The sequence below is a fragment of the Protopterus annectens genome, chromosome 17.part0, assembly GCF_019279795.1.
Source record: "Protopterus annectens isolate FY-2018-M chromosome 17.part0, PAN1.0, whole genome shotgun sequence".
In the NCBI taxonomy this organism is placed as follows: domain Eukaryota; kingdom Metazoa; phylum Chordata; order Ceratodontiformes; family Protopteridae; genus Protopterus; species Protopterus annectens.
In genome coordinates this window covers 303,522,324-303,542,485 of record NC_056751.1, presented here as the reverse complement: position 1 = coordinate 303,542,485, position 20,162 = coordinate 303,522,324, and the positions used below count along the sequence as shown (strand labels likewise).

Below are 20,162 nucleotides of genomic sequence, written 5' to 3'. Positions count from 1 at the left end.
CAAGTGGCAAAATTACATCGACCCACTGCCTTATAACTGCTTGTGTGCACCAGGCTTTTTCGGTTTCAAGAATGTAAATGCCTGAAACATGTTCAATCTTATCTTTCTTGCCCTTACTAATGATTAGAGGTGGGGTTTTCTTTCCATCTAGACGAATTGCCAAAACACAGGTAACGTGCACTTTCGTAACCAGTGGAGGGAACATAGATTGACAAGGCACCCCTCTGATCAATTGTTGTTTGAGATCCTTGGCCCATAAGCACTGCAGTTTCATCCATAGCAATCATGTAGGAGAGTTGGTATTTAGAAAAGTCGATGCCATCAACAAAGGAATTGAATGCAAGTGCACGTTTAATAACTTCAGTATCTTCCAGCTTGAACAGTGTTGTCGGTCTTCTTAGAGACAGTTCATATCAATGAAGGAAGCCATCCAGTCAATGTTCTGATGGTTTGAATTCTTCTGGGGATATTTCTAACTGTGGTGGCATTGCAAGGGCAAATGCTTGAATATCAGCCCTGTGCACAACCAAAGACTTTGCTTGCCTGTTAGCAATCCATTCACAGATGATGTCTTCCAGCTCAGGAAATAATGGTTGCTGACCTGATCCATACTTGCACTTCTTAGCATTTCCCTCGTCGGCCTGTTGACTGAGGTTATCGTACGCTGCTCACCATTTTCGGACCATTCGGAGATCCAACTTCTTCTCTTTGCAGAAAGCCATCAGATTCTTTCCCCGGGAGTCCTCCATGATTCCTTTCTTGTACTCGACGGAATAGCTTTTTCTTTTTGCAGTCATCTTGCCTGGGGGGGGGGGGTTAATTGAAGACTTACGAGACAGGAGTGGCAACACAAATTGGCGACGGTTAAGAAGACACAACCACACCTGTTTGTTATCAAGTGCACACGTTTTACGTGCATTGTCTGTACTTTGACCAATCAAAGTACACTTGCCAGTGTTTATGGGCCAAGGATCTCAACCATCAAGTGTGAGTGAGGATTAGGGTTACAGTAAGAATTGTGGTGGACTCCTGGGGAAAGAATCTTATGACTTTCTGCAAAGAGAAGAAATTGGGTGTCTGAATGGTCCAAAAATGGAGAGCAGAGTACTATAACCTCAGTCAACAGGTGTCAATAATATTATTATTTTATAATTCAACATGTCCGTCGTGTGTTGTTGACAATCTTAACTGGGGCTTATTTTTGGGGTAGGGCTTATATCATGACCACCGTGGAAAACCATGATAGGCCTTATTCTCTGGTTAGGTCTTATTTACAGAGAAATACGGTAGCAAGGGTAGTTAGAGGAGGGGGTTGGGAGTTGCTGTGCTTAGTGAAGGACCAGCACAAACCTTTCTGAGAACACGCTGTTTTACTTCAGCATTACTTATTAAACCAGACACATTTCTGCAAAAAAGAAAATGCACATTTCCATGAATCAATACATTTCAGTATTTGTACTTCAGTTATACCACAACTTAGTGTTACATTCATTTTGAAAACAACATTCAAGACACATTTCATATTTAATACTATCCTCTTGAATGAAAGGGGATAGTAGTAGATTATTGTACCAATTCATACAGGTATGCATATGCAAGTGAAAAGGAAAAATTGAGAAAAGGAATTAATGTTTAAACATGAAAACAGACATATTTATATTTATAGTTATATGTAGAAGAACTTCAAATACAGGTAAACAAGACTGGCCATCTCTCTCTTAATCATAGCTGAGGAAGAACTTAGAAATAACAGCTAGCAACAAAAGAGAATATAAGAATGATTGGTGAAATGTTCTGGTAAGTATAAAAAGTATCCAAGAAAATATGTTTGTCTTACTAGTTTGTAGTACGTATAAGAGACCATTGTACTGATGTAGTAGTAACAATAATAGTGAAAAAACGGTTTTAGAAGTGATTTCTATATTACTCCTAAGGAAAATGTTGTTTCAGCTTTGCAGATGACAGAAATACAACTGAAGACTTACCAGATTAGGAAAAGTGTTGTATAACCTGATTAACTGTAATAATTACTGTTTTTTGGTACTGTGTTGTATGCACTGCAAAGACATAATCTGCGAGGAAAACATACCTTCAGAAAGTCAAAAGCACTTGCCGTTTCACAAGTATGCACTTCTTTTATCATTCTTCACAAGTACAGAAGCACATCCCAAATCACTACCCCCACTGTATGCATAAGCACTTCCCATACACAATCTTCAATAAAGATTTTACTGCAGTATTTCAGTATTGCATTAAATTGCATGTAAACAGTGCTGTGTGGATTTATTGTGTTTTTCTGTTTTGTCTCTTCCCACCCATTTTTTCCTCTTTTTATTTTCTTATTTTGCTTATGCATTCCTTTCTCCTTTTGTTTAGTTTCTCTCCCATTTCTTTTTTTTTTTTTTTTACAAGTTCAAATCCCTCAGAAGCAGACCAGGCATGTACCTCCCAGGCTAGGGAACATTCATTCTCTGCTCATCCTAGGACATCCTTGCAGGATTGGAGTCTGGTGCTGGTCCTGCAGGCACTTGGGCATATGGCAACCTGGCAAGCCTCAGAGAAAGGAGGTTTGGAGTTTGGTTGAGGACGTATCAGTGGTGGTGGTGGACAGTAAAATTTAGCCAGTCAAAGCCTCTCTTCAGCATGTACAACACATACTCTCCCACTTGTTGCAAACCACTCTCAGCATTGGGGTCCTTCACTGCAACACCATCTAGTGGTGGGTGTGGTTGAGATATGTGATTCCAGCATGCACTTCCCCATCCCTTCTTCCCTTACCCTTTCTCCTTCATCCTCTTCCTATTTCCCACCCACACTACTCTCTCAAAAAAAAAAAATTGAAAAAATGGAGGGGGGGGGTCAAACCTTGACAAAAACATATTGCCCATCCTCCACCACCTTCTCTAGCAAAACCCTCTTGATGCTTCCCCTTTTGTATTACACTTTGTCCAGTCTCTCCTTTTTCAATTCCTATAACCCCCTTTCTATTTTTTAATGAAACCATCAGTTCAGTTTGTCCACAGAAAGGATACCCCTACATAAAAAAATTATAACCCTCTTTTCTTTTTTAAAAAATCAATCTTAGCTGCTGTGCAGTCTGCAGCTTTCATAAAATGCTTTGAGAATGACTGCTCTCAACCATACCTTAAAAAAAAAAATTAACACCAACTTACGGTTTTGCGAATTTGTAAGTTCATAATGATGATCTTTATACAACTTACTTTTTTTGTGAAAAGTGGGCATATTTTTAAAAAGTGCTTTGCTTTTCTGTATTCATTGCAAATACCTTTTGCTGACCTTATTTGCATATCTGTCTAGTGTCACTATTCGTTCATAACCATAAATCATTTGCAAATCCCCAGAATATGAATACAGCTATATATACTAACTTCTGGATCATACACTCCCCAGGGAAAGTGAATATTCCCCTACACAGGGATTGTCGATCTCATAAACATGTTGAGTAATTGTTTCTGTCGACCAAATTTGAGTCTGCCTAATAGGTCTCAACTTAGTACCCATTCAACCTTGGGTAATACGCTGATATATATGCGGTTTAATATCACAAGCATGAGAACTGGGATGTCAATTCAAGAAATACTGAAATCCAAACACTGACTCAAGGAATGTCAAAAACAGACAATACTAAATGTCTGTATCTGCCCGTTTCAGCACCCATGTTAGTAAGTGATCCTTGTGGTACTGAGTTTCAGTTGTGTCATTGTCTGTTTTCAGCATTCCAAGCTTCGGAGTTTTGTTTTGGTTATTTCTCCAATTGTGATACTGATTGTACAGCTCTTAATAGTAAACATATTTATATTGTTTAACATTTAGCCATGTCTTGAATACTTTAATTATATTCTTCTCTTACCAATGACTACTTTTGTGTTGCTTACTTTTGGTAGCCACTTTTATTCCAACATCCCCAAAGCCCTCAATCAGAATAAAGGCAGTTATGTTCTACTTAAAGGAAAGCTCCACCCTACACTAAAACAATGTTTTTTCACTCTGTTTATGTTTCCTGACCTATTTTAACACCTCAAAATCACTCTATGTGCACTATTTGTAATTTAGCCTGTTTTCCACAACATGGCTATCAATGGGACTTGAAGTATGAACATGATCTTGTTCTCAATCACCCCTTTTTCTTTCCCATAATACTTTGTATGACTCATGCCAGACATAAGGAAGTAACTTTGAATTCCCATACCATTGACATATAATGAGATTTGGGAGGGTCACTGTTATTTTCTTTACCTTCTATAAAAGGACTACTTCTTTTCTGTCTCTAATCACCCTCATTTATGTTTGGCTCAGACCTTGTTTTACACTATACTTAGAAGTTATCCAGCTACAGTCAGAAAAGTAACTAAACTGCAGGCCTTTGTTCAGTGTTTTCTTTCGTAGTTCAAGAGAAATTGAGAGTCACCTCCCCCCATACTACTGCAAAAGTGTTAAAACTATCACTGCACTGACAGACCCTTGCAGAATCAATTCCTCTTAGACTACAAAAGAAAACCCTGAGCAAAGGCTTGCAATTTAATTACTTTTCTGGCTGTAGCTGGATAACTTCTGTATAGTGTAAAACAAGATCTGACCCAAACATAAATAAGGGTGATTAGAGACAGAAAAGAAGCAGTCCTTTTACAGAAGATAAAGAAAATAACAGTAACCCTCTCAAATCCCATTGTATGTCAATGGCATGGAAATTCAAAGTTACTTTCTTATGTCTGGCATGAGTCATACAAAGTATTATGGGTAAGAGAACAGGTTGAGGGAGAACAAGATCATGTTCATACATCAAGCCCCATTGGTAGCCATGTTGTGGAAAACAGGCTAAAATTACAAATAAAACACTTAGAGTGATTTTGAGGTTCAGGAAACAAAGACAGAGTGAAAAAACAGTTTTTTAGTTCTAGGGTGGAGTTTTCCTTTAATAAACTCAGACAGTATAATGCTGGTAAAATTTCCCTGTGTGTCACATAGCTTCCCTTTCTTAAACTCTATTATTTCTTCCAAAATCCCTTATCTTCATCCTAGGTGCAAATAGTCTATTTCTGGCCCATAAATTGCTGCAAATGAATTTCATCAAGGATGCATACAGAGTATAACATAACTACCACACAATTCACCTTTCACTCTCACATCATTAGAATTAATTCAGCTTGTCAGTTCATCATAAGTTTACTGTTGTCAGACATACCACCTACTCTACTCATCAAAATAAAAAAAAAATAGGATAGCTATCTTGTATAGTTTCTTTTTTACCTACATACTTTGAAAGATCATCAAAATTAGATGAAATTCAACATATCAGTCCTCTTTCTTTTCTGATCTTGACAATTAAAGCACATATCTTTCTATCTTGTTTAACCTCTTCATGCGTATAAGGGCCAGATTCAATAACGCCTACACTATGTGTACATTGATAGGTATTCAAGACCATCCCTAACACATTTTTGTATCCTCTAGACACTCAGAAAGACTACACTAAGTGTATATGTATTCTACACTTTATGATAACCTTTATGAATCCCTATTAATATTTAAAGCTGCAAGAATATCAGTAGGAAAAGTAAAATTAGGAGGAAGAAGGTGTGAGTTATGCCAGTTTTATCTGTTCACTCAGAATGGTATACAGTAGTGTAAACATTATTGAATCCTGGAGTAAGTTTTTTTCCCAGTATCATCACACAAGCAATACAGTGTGTTCCGTTATCAAGGTCACCAGATCCAATATATCTTCATTGTTGATATATCCCTCCTTGTAATCCTTTTTAGCCACCTCCAACTATATGCATTACGTTCTACAATTTTCTCCAAACTCACTACCTTCCCTTTCTTTATAACATTTGCATCATAAATGCATCCATTTCCATGCCCCTATTGTTCTCAGTAATGACAATGATTATCATACCGGAGCTATATTCAAATCACAATGATTTTCACTTTCTATAATTAAACTTGTGAACCAAGAACTAAATAGCTTTGTTTTGTTTTATTAATAAATGCATAGCTAAGTTTGGAATAACTTCAAAATATTTAGCACAGCATCATCAATAACTCTTGCATAAACATTCTAATTAAAACGACGTAGACATTTCTTGTTAGCTGTCAAGGCTTCCAAAGTTTAAAACATTTACATTAGATACATATTTGTGCCATGCTGAAACACTATAACAAGTCAGCTACATTATGCTGTAGAGACTACATCAGGTCACATACAGTGGATATAAAAAGTTTACACACCCCTGTTAAAATGCCAGGTTTTTGTGGTATAAAAAAGGAGACCACAATAAATCATTTCAAAACTTTTCCACCTTTAATGTGACCTATAACCTGTACAATTCAACTGAAAAATAAACAAATCTGTTAGGGGAAAAATATAAAAAAATAAAAAACGTACAATACGCTGGTTGCATAAGTGTGCACACCCTTAAATTAATACTTTGCTGTGTGTGCACACCCTTAAACTTGTTGAAGCATCTTTTGATTTAATTACAGCATTCAGTCTTCTTGGGTAGGAATCTATCAGCATGGCACAACTTGACCCACTCTTCCTTGCAAAAGCGCTCCAAATCTGTTAGATTGCACGGGCATCTCTTTTGCACAGCCCTCTTCAGGTCACCCCACAGATTTTCTATTGGATTTAGGTCTGGGCTCTGTCTGGGCCATTCCAAAACTTTAATTTTCTTCTGGTGAAGTCATTATTTTGTTTATTTTGGATGTTTTGGATGTATGCTTGGGGTCATTGTTGTGTTGAAAGGTGAAATTCCTCTTCATTTTCAGCTTTCTAGCAGACATCTGAAAGTTTTGAGCCAAAAGTGACTGGCATTTGGAACTGTTCATAATTCCCTCCACCTTGACTAAAGCCCCACTTCCAGCTGAAGAAAAGCAACCCCAAAGCATGATACTGCCACCGCCATGCTTCACCATGAGTATGGTGTTCTTTTGGTGATGCAAAGTGTTCTTTTTGTGCCAAAGGTACCATTTGGAATTGTGGCCAAAAGGTTCAACCTTGGTCTCATCAGACCATAACACATTTTCCCGACATACTTTTGGGAGACTTGATGTATTGTTTTGCAAATTTTAGCTGGGCCTGGATGTTTTTCTGTGTAAGAAAAGGCTTCCATCTTGCAACCCTACCCCATAGTCCAGACATATGAAGAATATGGGAGATTGTTGTCACATGTGGTACACAACCATGGTGAAGCATGGCAGTGGCAGTATCATGCTTTGGGGTTGCTTTTCTATTTGTTATATGTTTTCCCCTAACAGATTTGTTTTTCAATTGAATTGTGCAAGTTATAGGTCACATTAAAGGTGGGACAAGTTTTGAAATGATTTATTGTGGTCTCATTTTTTATATCGCAAACTTTTTATATCCACTGTAGGTGTCACTTTAAAGTGCCAATAATTTCCTCCTGTTATAAACTTTAAACTAAATATGTATTTCAAATTAGACAGCACTGTGTTGCCCAAACAACACATGCTCAGTGGATATTAGGCAGCCTATCAATATTTAACATTACGTTAGTGAGCATACTGTTATAAACACTCCTTTTAAAATAAATTCAGATATCCATTTCCTAGAAGGTTAAGCTTCCAGTACTTGAGTCCACTAACTATTCATTCTAATAACTATTTCATAACATGGTTGAAGCTGTAGCTTTCCAAACAAAAGTGAAAGCAAAGGCACAATGCACACAGGGCCCGTATTTTCCAGCACTATAATCTGTGTGGTCACAAATCTATTTGCAAGCTTATTTTTGTATTCACCATAAATTGAACTGCTCTATCAAAAATGCTTTCCTAATCTGTTTTAATTTAGTAGTCATCACAATTCTCAGGTATTCAAAACTGTGTGTGTCACGTATTAAAGTTAATTAAAATGTAAAGAAAAATATGCATTAGAGCCACCTTTTACAGGTTCATAGGTAAGTACTATGTTAGCTGCCCTTGAGGGCCATTTTAAGACCAGCTAGTTTCCCTTTTTGTGCTCAAATGAAGATATTTCATTTGGTTAGAGATTGGCCTTACCCATCCCATTGTTGACAGTTGCATATTACGCCTAATAAGAATAAATAGGATGCACCACAGATCATTTGAGGGGACACATGCATGGGATAAAGTATTTAGTAGGTGCCTCTTTCCATTAGTAGCACAAGGGTCAGTTCTGGGTTAAATTTCCTGTTTCCCATCCATAGATCCAAGCTGCGCTTGAATATGGACAGGGGTGAACTTTGTTTTATGTGGTTGGTGAGTCTGTTCAAGAGCAGTGGTACCGTTTGCGAGCTATACATGTTCTAATTGCTGTTTATTTCAGTTCCGTAATTCTGCTAGACATCCCATTTCCTTTCTTCCATCATGAGATCTTTAGGTCACATATTACTGTCAGTGAATCATTTCTTAAAAATGACCAGTCTTTTGGGGCATGCTTTATACAATATGTTAGCACATTTCTGTTTGTAATAGCTCACAGTCAAATCAAGATATGACTCCTCTCATACCATTTTTTCCTGCTGTGTTAACTAAAACATTCTCCCTTTCAATATGACTTCTACTGCTTCTCCCATTCTTCTTCCGGATCCACAAAACTCATAAAGGTACCCCGATTTGCAGTCCTTATGGATTCATTCTCAATCACCTCAAAAAATGAATATACTAGTAACTCTTAGCCATTGCATCTTGATGGCTTGTTACAGTAAATTTCTTCTTGGTTCCCATGAATGACATACTGCCTGCTCTTTCTCACGTCATCACAAATTGCACCAAAATGTCTCTAGGCTTATAATATGACCTGTCTGATGAAGTAAACAACAACCAGCATAATATTTTAATTCCCAATGATGTTTTCATTAAGCTTATCCACTGTGCCATCTTAGTTTTCACAAACAGCAGTCAGTCCAGATTGTCTTCATCCAAAACTCAGTCCCAAATTCTTTCTATGAGCCTTATCCTTCACCTGTTTTATGTGTTGAAACTCAATATCATCAATTCCAACTACCTGCATTCTTCCAGAAGCATACCACAAGACACATTTCACTTCTTCTAAACTGCCCTTTAGTTCTTTAACATTCAGCCAAATCAATATTTTTATCACCCATATAACATTCTTTTGGTGTTTGCCCTTTCTCTCATCATTACACATGTCGTCTGTCACTATCACATCTTCAGCTAAGGTTTACATTTTTCTGTCATCAAACAAAAGTCAAGCCTTTCACACTGTGCATAATTTCTTTACTCATGTTAAACAGCATTAACCATGTAGAGAAAATACAAATTTTAAATTAGATATATGGACTAAACAGGGAAGACAACCAGAGCTGGATCCAGCACTAGGCGACCAAGGCAGTTGCTAAGGGCCCACTGGTTGGTAGGCGGCTGCTGGCCAGGGACTGTCAAGTCAATTTTTTTAATTATGAAAAAAAAAACATTACATGTATTTTTTTAAGGGCATTCTTCTTTAATGATAGCGAAACCCACATTCAAAGTCCGGTCGCAACATCTGTGTGAGTAGTATGAGTAGAAATTAATTATAAAAAGCTTCAGAAATTGAACAATATCCTTATTTTTACTAGACAAAATGTGTTCTTTCTGCTAGAAAAAGTAAAGGAAGTACAGAAAAAACTTCAAGCAAATGAAAGCATTACATTTAAATGACTTTTTGATGCATTTTTATAACAGTCTGTCACAAAGAGGAAGTGTGAAAGATAATGTAAACAAGAGTGACACTAATAAACTGAATTAGCAGATTTGAAGTCTTTTTTAAACTTCACTAAAACATTTGAAATCTTCAGCAGAAATTGAATGAAAGGATGTTAGTGTTCTTCTGTAAGGGAATTCCAGTAACAGAGCATGTCAGCAAAGGATGATTTACTAATAACAAACAGGCACTGCAGTGCCATTCCAGTCATGCTCTTCACAGGCATTGAAGGACTCAATGTTATCAGGCATGGAATTTTTGAGTAAAAAGAACTACAATTTAAAAACTCACCCATTATCAAATCATAGTCCATCAAAACATTAGAATAAAATAAAAAATATAATTTGTACAAAATCATTTAATGTAGACAAGCAAGTCCTTCCATACCTTCCCCATGGGAGGGGGCTTCATCCCATTCCCTTCCTATAAGGTCATGCAACCTCAGAAAAAGTGGAAAAAATCTTCCTTTCCCAAGGATGTCACTCTACACTGAGGTTATGTAATGACAGAGGGTTAATAATTAATTAAATGGGGGTGAGGGAGCACAACGACTTTAAGCAGCGAGTTACCTGGTAGCAAATATTAGAATTCACATAGTAGTTAGTGTCCATATTTCACAACACCAAACTGTGTTTGTCTTTTTATAATTCTATGCAATACTTTTATTCCAATAAGAGTTATCTTGTACTGAAGACGAACTGTGCTAAAGCCTATGTCTTATGCATTAAGTATGTACTGAATTACATTAAGTGCAGAGAAGGGAGAAACCCAGCAAAGGTTGAAGCATCATTGGCAATGGAATGCAAGCTGTGTTGTGGAAGAAAAAGCCATATGCTTTCCTGTCAAATTAACTACAAGGAAAGAGTAGCTCTAATGTAACTACCATGGTAATTTAAGTGGTAAGTGTAACAGAGTAATGCTGTTAATGACATAGGTTCAAAAGCCTGGAGGCCTGCATGTGTTTCATCAGTTCCTGGGGCCCTAGAATGGGTAAAGAGCAACTTCTAACCAAAATACTTTGCTGATAACCCTTGATATTGTACAGTAAGAGCCACAGTTCATAACTTGAGAAGAACCATCACAGGTAAACAATGTAGGTTCTTTGGTTCAGGGGTTTAGTTATCAAGCCTTCAAGAAATTTGACTGACATGCCTTTTTGATACTTTCTACTGTGATGTAGGTCCAGCGAGCATCGAGAACTTTTTTTAGAACTAACTTACTCCACAGAGCATTCACCCCGTGTGTAAAGCACTTATTTTATTCTAGTGTTTATTTTTGACAAGAGGTTTCAGATCTAGTATTTGGTCTATCTGCTGTACAGTAAAGCAGATGTTTCCAAAAAACAAATAATATTGTAGTTCTAAATTAAACAGAGGTCTTTGAGAAGCATGCGTAATATAGAGGATGATGATAACTCATTGATTCCTTCTACCTGCTAGACATAATATTTTCTTAGAAATATCTGCACTGTAATCCATAAAGTCATTAGTCTGAATATTACACTATATCATACTGTTTTTAATAAGAGGAAAAACAACAAAGAATATAAGGGGTGATGATTAGTTACTGCCCTGTAACATCAACTACACTTCTGACTAAGCTTTAAAAATGTTTTTATAGCACATTATTGTCCTCATCTCAAATTTCATTGCTAATTTTATCCTTGATCATTAATTGAGTCATAAAACTGTATATTGGGTTTTCTACATTTAATACATCTGGCATCTGCAAACATTAAGAGAGATGAGACTATTAATTCTGCACATCCTGCAGAACTTCTGCATCTTTTGTCGAAATGACAATATTCCTTACTGCACATTTTGTTAACCATAATTTCTTATATGTCTGGAAATAAAAGGCTGAATACCACTGGTGCCAGCATAGACTCCCTCTGGGGCTTCACTGGTTATTTCAGAAATCTTTGATATATACTTTAGTACTCTAATCTGATATGTCTGTCTCTCATTATGCAAAATATTCACCTACAGGATGGCATAACCACTGACCTTAAAATGAACTCGTTTTGTTATAATATTCTTGGGGCAGACAGTGCTGAAGGTTTGCCAATGTTCAGGTAAGTACCTTAAACAGTAAGTACTTCATCAAAAACTGCTGTCATTTCCTTCAAGCAGGTCACCAAACTGAGAAGGCAGCAAATGCCCACTACCAGGTGATCTGTGCTTTTTGCAGTGAATGCCCACAACTTCTTTTACGTTACCAGGTGATCTGTGCTTTTTGGACAAGTTGCTTTGGGGTTCCTTGCATAATATTACACAGAATGCAGGTGAGATTGACAGGTCTACAGGTGTGTTGATCACAAGTGACCTTTACCTTGAGAAATGGCATAACACTTGTTCATTGGAAGAGTTCAAGAACATACCCAGTTGTTACTCATTTTCTAAATAAGGTATATAATGGCACAGTTACATTACACTTAAAAATGTGAAAAGAAATTGTGTGCAATGTTATGTAGACCACTGATTCCCAAGCCACTGCAAGGAGACAGCTGACCCAGACAAAAGCAGTTAGAAGACACAATGGCAGTCACTCCCTGGACAGAAATGTACATAGTATTAAGGTACATTTAAGCAGCCATGATCATGGATGCTTAATGGCAGTGTTCTAACTCAACAAAAAATATTAAGTATGCACTTAATAACATTTTTTTCTAGGTTTGCACACTGACTTTTATGCTTAAAGCAAAGAGGCTCTTTCCTTAAAAGCAATGGCACTTGCCTACAAATAATGTAGCAAAGCAGCAGCAGTTTTCTATATTGTATGAATGAAAGTGATTTTATTGGAAGCAATTCCGAGAGCACAAATGATGCAGCTACTTGTCTGACATAATAAACAATTCAACTTCCTATCCATAGAGGCACTGCAGTTGTATTCCTAGTATTTTCAAAACTAGGAGTGAATCTATGCTCATTTGTCATACATTGTGGATGACTAACAACAAACCATTCATTACTCTTACACTTTAGTTTTCCCATGTAGTTAAAGGAAACTTTACTGTTCCTTCTAACAGTAAATATCAGTTCCCTTTCACAGCCAGATTTGATTAGTTTAGTATGGGTCTTTCCACATTGGCAAGATTTGTCTTCAGGGGTGGGAATGCTTTTGAATTAGAGCTTGTTGTCTTTGTAGTGTGTGTGTGTGTGTGTGTGTGTGTATGTTTAATCACAAAAGTTTTTGAGGTTGTTGGTGCATTTATACTATCCTAGTATAACTGCTCAATACTGTGAGGAATGACATCAGATATGTTTAGTAGCCTCCTGAATACATTTCTTAGGATGATTAACTGTAATTTCCAAAACTTTGTGTGAAAGCAGTACATTAGTAACATTATGTTTCTTGTTAGAGCTGTCTTATAACGAAGGCACATTTCCATAAGAGATGGTTCTACTTCCTAAACTAAATATTACAGTTTCACTATGAACATTCTTTATTGAATGGATGACCGTGTTGCTGGGCTAACAAAACAAGCAATTACTGGTTAGGACTATGATTATAACATCTGTTGTTCATATAATTATGTGTTTGGGCAATTTACTTCAAAAAATGCTTTGTCTTGTGTCACCCAGTATTAATTCTGAGTACTTTTTGTTGCACAGTAATTATTTAGTCAATATAGGAATAACTAATGTTGCTCATAAGTAAAAACAATAAGCAGTTGTTGTGTCTTTCAGCTTTTCCCGGTTAGGGGTCACCACAGTGGAACTCCGGTCTGCTAATGATTGGCAGTGGATTTTTACGGTGCCGAGTTGCCAGCCGATGCCCAACCTTCAAAGAAGGCACACCCATTCACGCACACACCTACCCGCATGTCTTTAAACGTCACTCGTAATTATTACAAGTAAGTTGTCAGATATTTCATTCATGACCATTACTGTTTATGGTTTTACTGTAAGTTGTTTAAATATTTTACTAGCTATGTAAAATCAATACTGTTTAGTTAATCATGATTAATGTATTGGTCCCAAAGTTTTCGGAGAGTTTGTTTTTTAACCATACACCACTTTATGTAAGGAAAACATATATGAAGTTTGAGTGAACAATACAAAGGTAGTTGTTGCAACCTATAGATGATCACTACTGGTATGGTTTATTTATAAGCACCAACAGTGCTTCACTGTGGATTTTCTTAATTTTCTCCATGGTTGTGTGACTCTAGAATGAGTATATTTAATTAAAGGGTGTGTGGAGAGCAAAGCCCCACCTGCAAAAAAAAGTCTTCTTAAGGTGCTCTTGTCCTATTTGATGTTTTATATGAAGTGTGGTTCAACAGATTATGTTCTCGATTAAAGAAGATTTCAACACTTTTTCAATGATGTGTGAATTAACAGAATGGGATTCAATCAAATACCACATACTCACTTAAACACACATGCAGAGAAAGGGGCAGACTGGGCTTTTACCAATTCTTTCTAACTTTAGTCTTCTTTATTCTGTACACAGGGCACTTCAATACGATTTGTTCATTCTTAAGCACATTAAAGGTACTGAATTGTAATTTAATACTTTCACTTTAGCAAACATAGCATCTGCAATAAAATAAATTCAGCCAACTTGAATGCTTTCTTATTATGATGTAGAGGAAAGGATGGAGCCAGTGATGTAACTGGGAGACTCCTCTCTTTACTCCAATGAGAAAATGTGTCATATGAACCAAATACAAAGACCTAAGCATAGTACAGCAAGCATGGGTTCTGCTGCTGGCGTCTAAACAAATCATTCATTTTGAAAGACGCATCCCCAAACAAACCACAACCATAAACTGACAGTCTGTGAATATCTTTTACTGGATACATGAGACAAACATTGAACTTCTTTATCTCCACTCCACTCCACCCCACCCCCACACACCACAGGTGTCATGATCAGATATTATACTACGATCTCACTAACACCTTGATTAATATAATGTGCTTCTTACTCTCATTCTTACAATCATTCTGAATAATAACATTTTTTGTTTTGCTGGAAAACACTATGAGCAAATGCCAAAGGTCCTTTGGGGACAAGTGTGGCCACAGTTTTTGCCAACCTCGTCATGTTGTGTGTGGGGGGGCAAAAATATTGTAAATCCCACAGTTTACTCCAAAAAGTGGTGTTTTATAGGAGGTTTATTGATGACTTTTTATTGTATGGATGAGCTCTGAAAGTGAATTTGGTGTACTACTATAATGACTGAATTCCAGCACCTCCTCTTTGAAATTTAAGATCAGTGGTTTTGGAAGATGCATAACTTCTATCTTTTCATCCATATGACAATCATATCAAGAGTAAGATCTACAGAAAAGATGCATTTGTAAATAATTATTTACATAGGCATTGTCAGCATCCACACTGCATGAAAAAAAAAAGTGTGGTGAAAGGACAGTTTATAAGACTCAGCAGGTGAACGAACAATATAGAGATTTTAGCAGGCGACTCAGAGATACTGAAAGGTTTCTTCCTGGCTAGAGGCTATGATAATGATTGACTGCCTAACATTATTCGTGAAATCTATTTGTTATATACTGGTAAGGCAAGACCAATCCTTGATAGAGGTCAAACTTCATATTCTTTGGCCAGAGAAGATACCCCCCCAATCTAGTTTGCCTATTGGCTATAGGGGTGCTTTTCCACTCCCCATTACCACTGACATCACCATCAGAAATATCTTGGAAAGTGGCTGGAACATTACTTTAGGTAATGGGAATTTAGCTGAGATTCTAGGTAATCAGTTTTTGTTAATTTGCAAATGAACTACTTGCTTGATCCATCTACCTACTTGATCCATCCTAGAAAGAAACACTGTCCCTAAGAAAACAAATCACAGCACGTTTGGGACTTTTAAATGTGGCATCTATAACCAGTGCTGCTTTATTTCCATCACCACAAGTATTTTTTGAGTGAACATGGAAATTCTATCTAACCGGAGGTACAGTTGCAATTCTAAAGGCATAGTCTCTTTAGGCTTGTACGATTCATGCACATGCTTTTGTGTTGGTAAAACTGTAAGGAATCTGGTACTCACAACTTATGAGCATTCATTAGCAATTAGAAAAGGAGACACTGGTAATGACTCAGAGTGACATTACCTACAGTGTAATAACTTTAAGAAAATTAGATTTTTTTTTTGTGCTGGAATCTGTTGAAATGATGGCAACTACAAAGTACTACTAGAGTGGAAAGAGTCTGTATGGCAGATCAGGCTTAAAGCTGATAAATTTCCTAGTCTGAATGAGGGTGTGAATATAAAATGTTTTTTTGCAAGCACAGAGTTTCTAAAACATTAACAAACAGCTCTTGATGTATATAGTTATGAACATATTCATTTAAATTCTTAATGGTTTTAGTTTTTAGTTGTGCTGTTTCTTTAAATTTCTTTGAACACTGACTAAATGAAGGTGGCTGGGGATTGGTTGTTTTGAACATGTGATTTGTTTGGTGCTGTTTTTAAATGTGGGGACTTGATTTAGTAGTCTAATCTGAAGTTGTTCTTGGTGTAAAATAAAAGAAAGAAAGCACTCATTTACAATAATGTTGACTCCTTACGTGCTGCTTTATAGAACATAATTTTGAACTTGGACACTATCACAAACATGTTTAGGACTTAGGAAAGAAAGATCTAGAACTGACCACCAAGCATTTTCTTTCTTTGGCACTAAAGTTATCCTTAAATAAAAAACTTACCAACCTGTGAAGGCATAACTGGTTCTATCACTTCCTGAGACAGCATGTGTTGAAGGATGGGGGAAAAGGGACTTCCAGGGTAGGAGGGAAGGTGGGATAAAGTCTCAAACAGTCATTCTGACTTGTTGGACTTTGTTTTGGCAGGCTCCCCTGCCATTTCTTTTTAAATGTCTGTTTACCTGCATTTTGTTGAGACTAATTATTTTGTCTTTTTGCCAAAATTGGATGGGTGTTAGAGAATCCCTTAGAAAAATTTGGAAAATAGAGGGCTGAAAAATCTTAAGAGATTCAGTGTATCACTTTACCCCTTTCATCACACTTTTTGATAACCTCTTTTTGCAGGAAAATGAAAAACTAATCTCTATCCAAAGGAGAATTTAAAATCTCATTTTTTCACATTAGCTGGGTGGTTCTTATAATGCAACCAGGCAAACCTTCTCAAAACAATACCAGTGCCCACAGCCCTGGAAGAAGTATCACCTGAGTCATTCATATACTGTAAACAATGAGTTGTAACTTATACAATGAAAAGAATGAAATTATTTAAAGAAGATTTTTCCTCAGAAATAGAAACTACAGACAAAACATTCTTCATACTATCACAATTAGTTACAGTAAACTTTAGCAAATGAGCCTGACAATTCAAAATTCTGAAAATCAAAGTTTCAGAAGTATACACTTTTTCCCATACTTATCAATAATCCTGGTCAGAAAGAGCTGGATTGGAATTAACCAAATATTTAGCAGCAATAAGATCAACAAAAGCTATAGCTGCTGGGTCAGGTTTGAGAAGAGAGTATACAAACTTAAAACACTGAGGAGCATTATACATTCTACCTGCCTTTTTAGGGGTAGCAGGCTGACTATCAGGAAAATTCAGGCAGTGACACATACATCCTCCAGAGCTGACAGAACTGGGGAATGGGTGAAGGTTTTGAAAAGTCCTTTTGTAACAGTTCATAGTATTTTCTGAGGGACTGAGAGACCTCAGGATTCTCCCACTAAAATGATGTTGCATTCTGAAAATAGTCTCAGAGGAAGAGAAACTGCCACAAGGAGAATCTGAAACTGAGCTCTCCTCTTGAGTCCAAATCAGTAAACTGAGGAGAAAACCCCGTATTTGTCCATTCATCGTCCTGTCCAGATTCAGAATATTGAATCTCTTCATGAAAAGAGATATCCCTCTTTCTTTTAACATAAACTGCCTTATAAGAAAGCTCAACACCTTGAAATGGGCCCTGACCCACACACAGTAAACTACTACTGTCTAAAGAAAAAAGAGGAGGACTAGATACTTGTTTAGTATTCATTTTTTTTTACAGGAAAAATGGGGCAACAGTGTTATTAATGGCAGTGGAAGCTTCCCAGGGATGGGCCCAACATTTTGACTAATCTGGGAACCCTTCCTTCTTCTCTCTTTCAGGAACAAGTGTGGCTCTTCCTTGCCAACTGAGGGGATCCCAACAACTGCAGATAACATGACCCGCCCTGGTCCATAATGGCTGTAGGTGCTACACCAAAGCAATCCAGGGTAAAAGATGAGTGGTCTGAGGAACAAGCTATGGCCACAAGTCAACCACCTCTAGCTGAGGCTAACTGCTATCCGACTGTGGTGACAAAGGCTGTTTGCTTAACTTTTTCTTTTCTGTCTGGAAGACCTGATGATGGGTTGGTAGTTTGTTCCATGTTCAAGCCAAAAATGGTGCTTCTTTCCCAAGGAAAATGGGCAGTAAAAGCCAGTAAAAAAATTAAAGTCTTTAAAGGTCACTTTTTCCACATAAAAATACAGTAAAAAGCACTTTAATACATAATACACTTTGTTAGCCTCAAAACATAAAAATAAACAATTTCTCACACAAAAGTGGTTTTCAATTACTTTAAGCAACTTTTAATCTGACAGGAAAAAACAGCACTCTCATTTGAAAGCACAGTTAAGCTTCATGAAAGACAGACTCCTAGCTTAAAAACAACTTTCCTAAACAGGAAAGTACAATAAAACAATTTTTTTTTACTGTGGAATGTTTTTCCTCAAAGGGAATTATCTGCCCAGCAAAGGAGCAGGACAAGCCAACTGTCAATCTTTAAAAACCCACAGACGAGTACTCTCTTCAATGGCAACAAAGCTCTGAAAAGACTGGCACCCAAAGCTTTCTTTTTAGTTAGCTGAGCTCGAGCTGACTGGCGGTTTGGGCAAGTGGAAGATGTCCTGATGCTTTGTAAGCTGACCAGGTATTACATCCTTGGCAGGATATAACCCATATATCTAGGACTACTGCAGCAGTGATCAGTTTGAAGAACATCAAAGATGATTTCCCACATAAAACTACTGCTGTAAAAATGACAAAGCAATCTATATGTCTTGTCACTTGTGTTTTTGCCCTAGTCACACAGTCTGGAATTTTCAAGAGAGATTCATTCTAAGCTTATTTACTCCTTACGTTATGTGGCAAACTATAAAACACACATATTAGCTCATGTTTTGCTTTATTATCTTTCCTGTAATCTAATATATATTATGTTTATATCTGTATTCTATTTTTTTCAATCCTGCTGTATCAGTTCTGTACTGCTGTAACTGTCTGTGACTGAAAATGATCTAGTGACCCAGATGAAACACTTCCTAAATAAACAAACTAAATAAAGTTATGGCAAAGGAAAATAGCATAAGCTTGGTGCCTGCAAAAATTGTATGTACCATGGCAGCAAAACATTCAAGGTCAAACGAAACATTTGTTTCAAATAGCTTTCTGCAGTAATTTCAGCAACACAGATACATACATACACTACAGACAAAAGAATTCCTGCTTCCCAAATGCACTGTGCAACTTCACTTAACGGCATGCATATTACGGAAGGTAAGAAAGAATGCAATTATGATGTATCAAGATGCAAGACCACAAGTGTAATCGATTCTGATATGATTAGAAAAGGAATTAGGTTGCATGAATGGAAGTAAAAGATAAAAAGAAAAGACTATTTTTCACCGAGTTTGTATCTTTTTACAAAACCTTCATTTCGTTTAATCATCCTGCTATTACTGTCCTCTGCTTAATATTGTATCAGTTACTGCTGCAGATTAACTACACATTTTTCATCAATTCTAAATAACATCTTTTTTCAATATCATGTTTCACTTGTTACTACGTTATCTTTACTCTGGGATATCAGTCACATATTGTTTTGCATATTTTTTATATTAATCTGGGAATACAGCATGCAATTCTCCTAGCTTTTAACTGCTTTTGTTTCTGTTTATCTCATTCACTTATAATGGGTTGCATCACTCTATGCCACTTCTTCACATTAAACATCTTTTACTGCATTTCCTTAATATATACCTGTAATACAATATATTCTTACTTATTACTCCTTAAAAATATGCATTCATGGTGAATTATTATTCCATTTGTACCACATTTTTAATTCCTAAAATTTACAAATTATTTACGGATTAAAAATCTGTGCTTCAAATAATTCTGAACCAGTCAAGGTAATACACAAAGGCTTTTTTGCCCTAGTCACATAGTCTGGAATTTTCAAAAGAGATTTATCGTAAACTCATTCACTTTTCCCTCAGTACAAATGAATGAAGAAACAAGCGACTGAGCCAAAACAAGTCTGACCCAGACTCCCCAGTGCTAACAACTAATTAGGAATTACCGTGACCATTCTGCTCCCACGCCAATCAGAATGGTCTGTCACCTGCTGAATATCTCCATGCAGACTAATAAGAAGAAAATACAAGCACAGCCATAACTCTCAAATTTCCCTCATT

General features: G+C 36.7%; 1 protein-coding gene across 1 annotated transcript in view; it reads right to left on the bottom strand.

Annotated features, from left to right (window-relative positions):
* MPPED2 (metallophosphoesterase domain containing 2) overlaps nucleotides 1-20,162 on the bottom strand; it is a 1,431,207-nt gene that overhangs the window by 114,704 nt on the left and 1,296,341 nt on the right. The window lies entirely within an intron of this gene.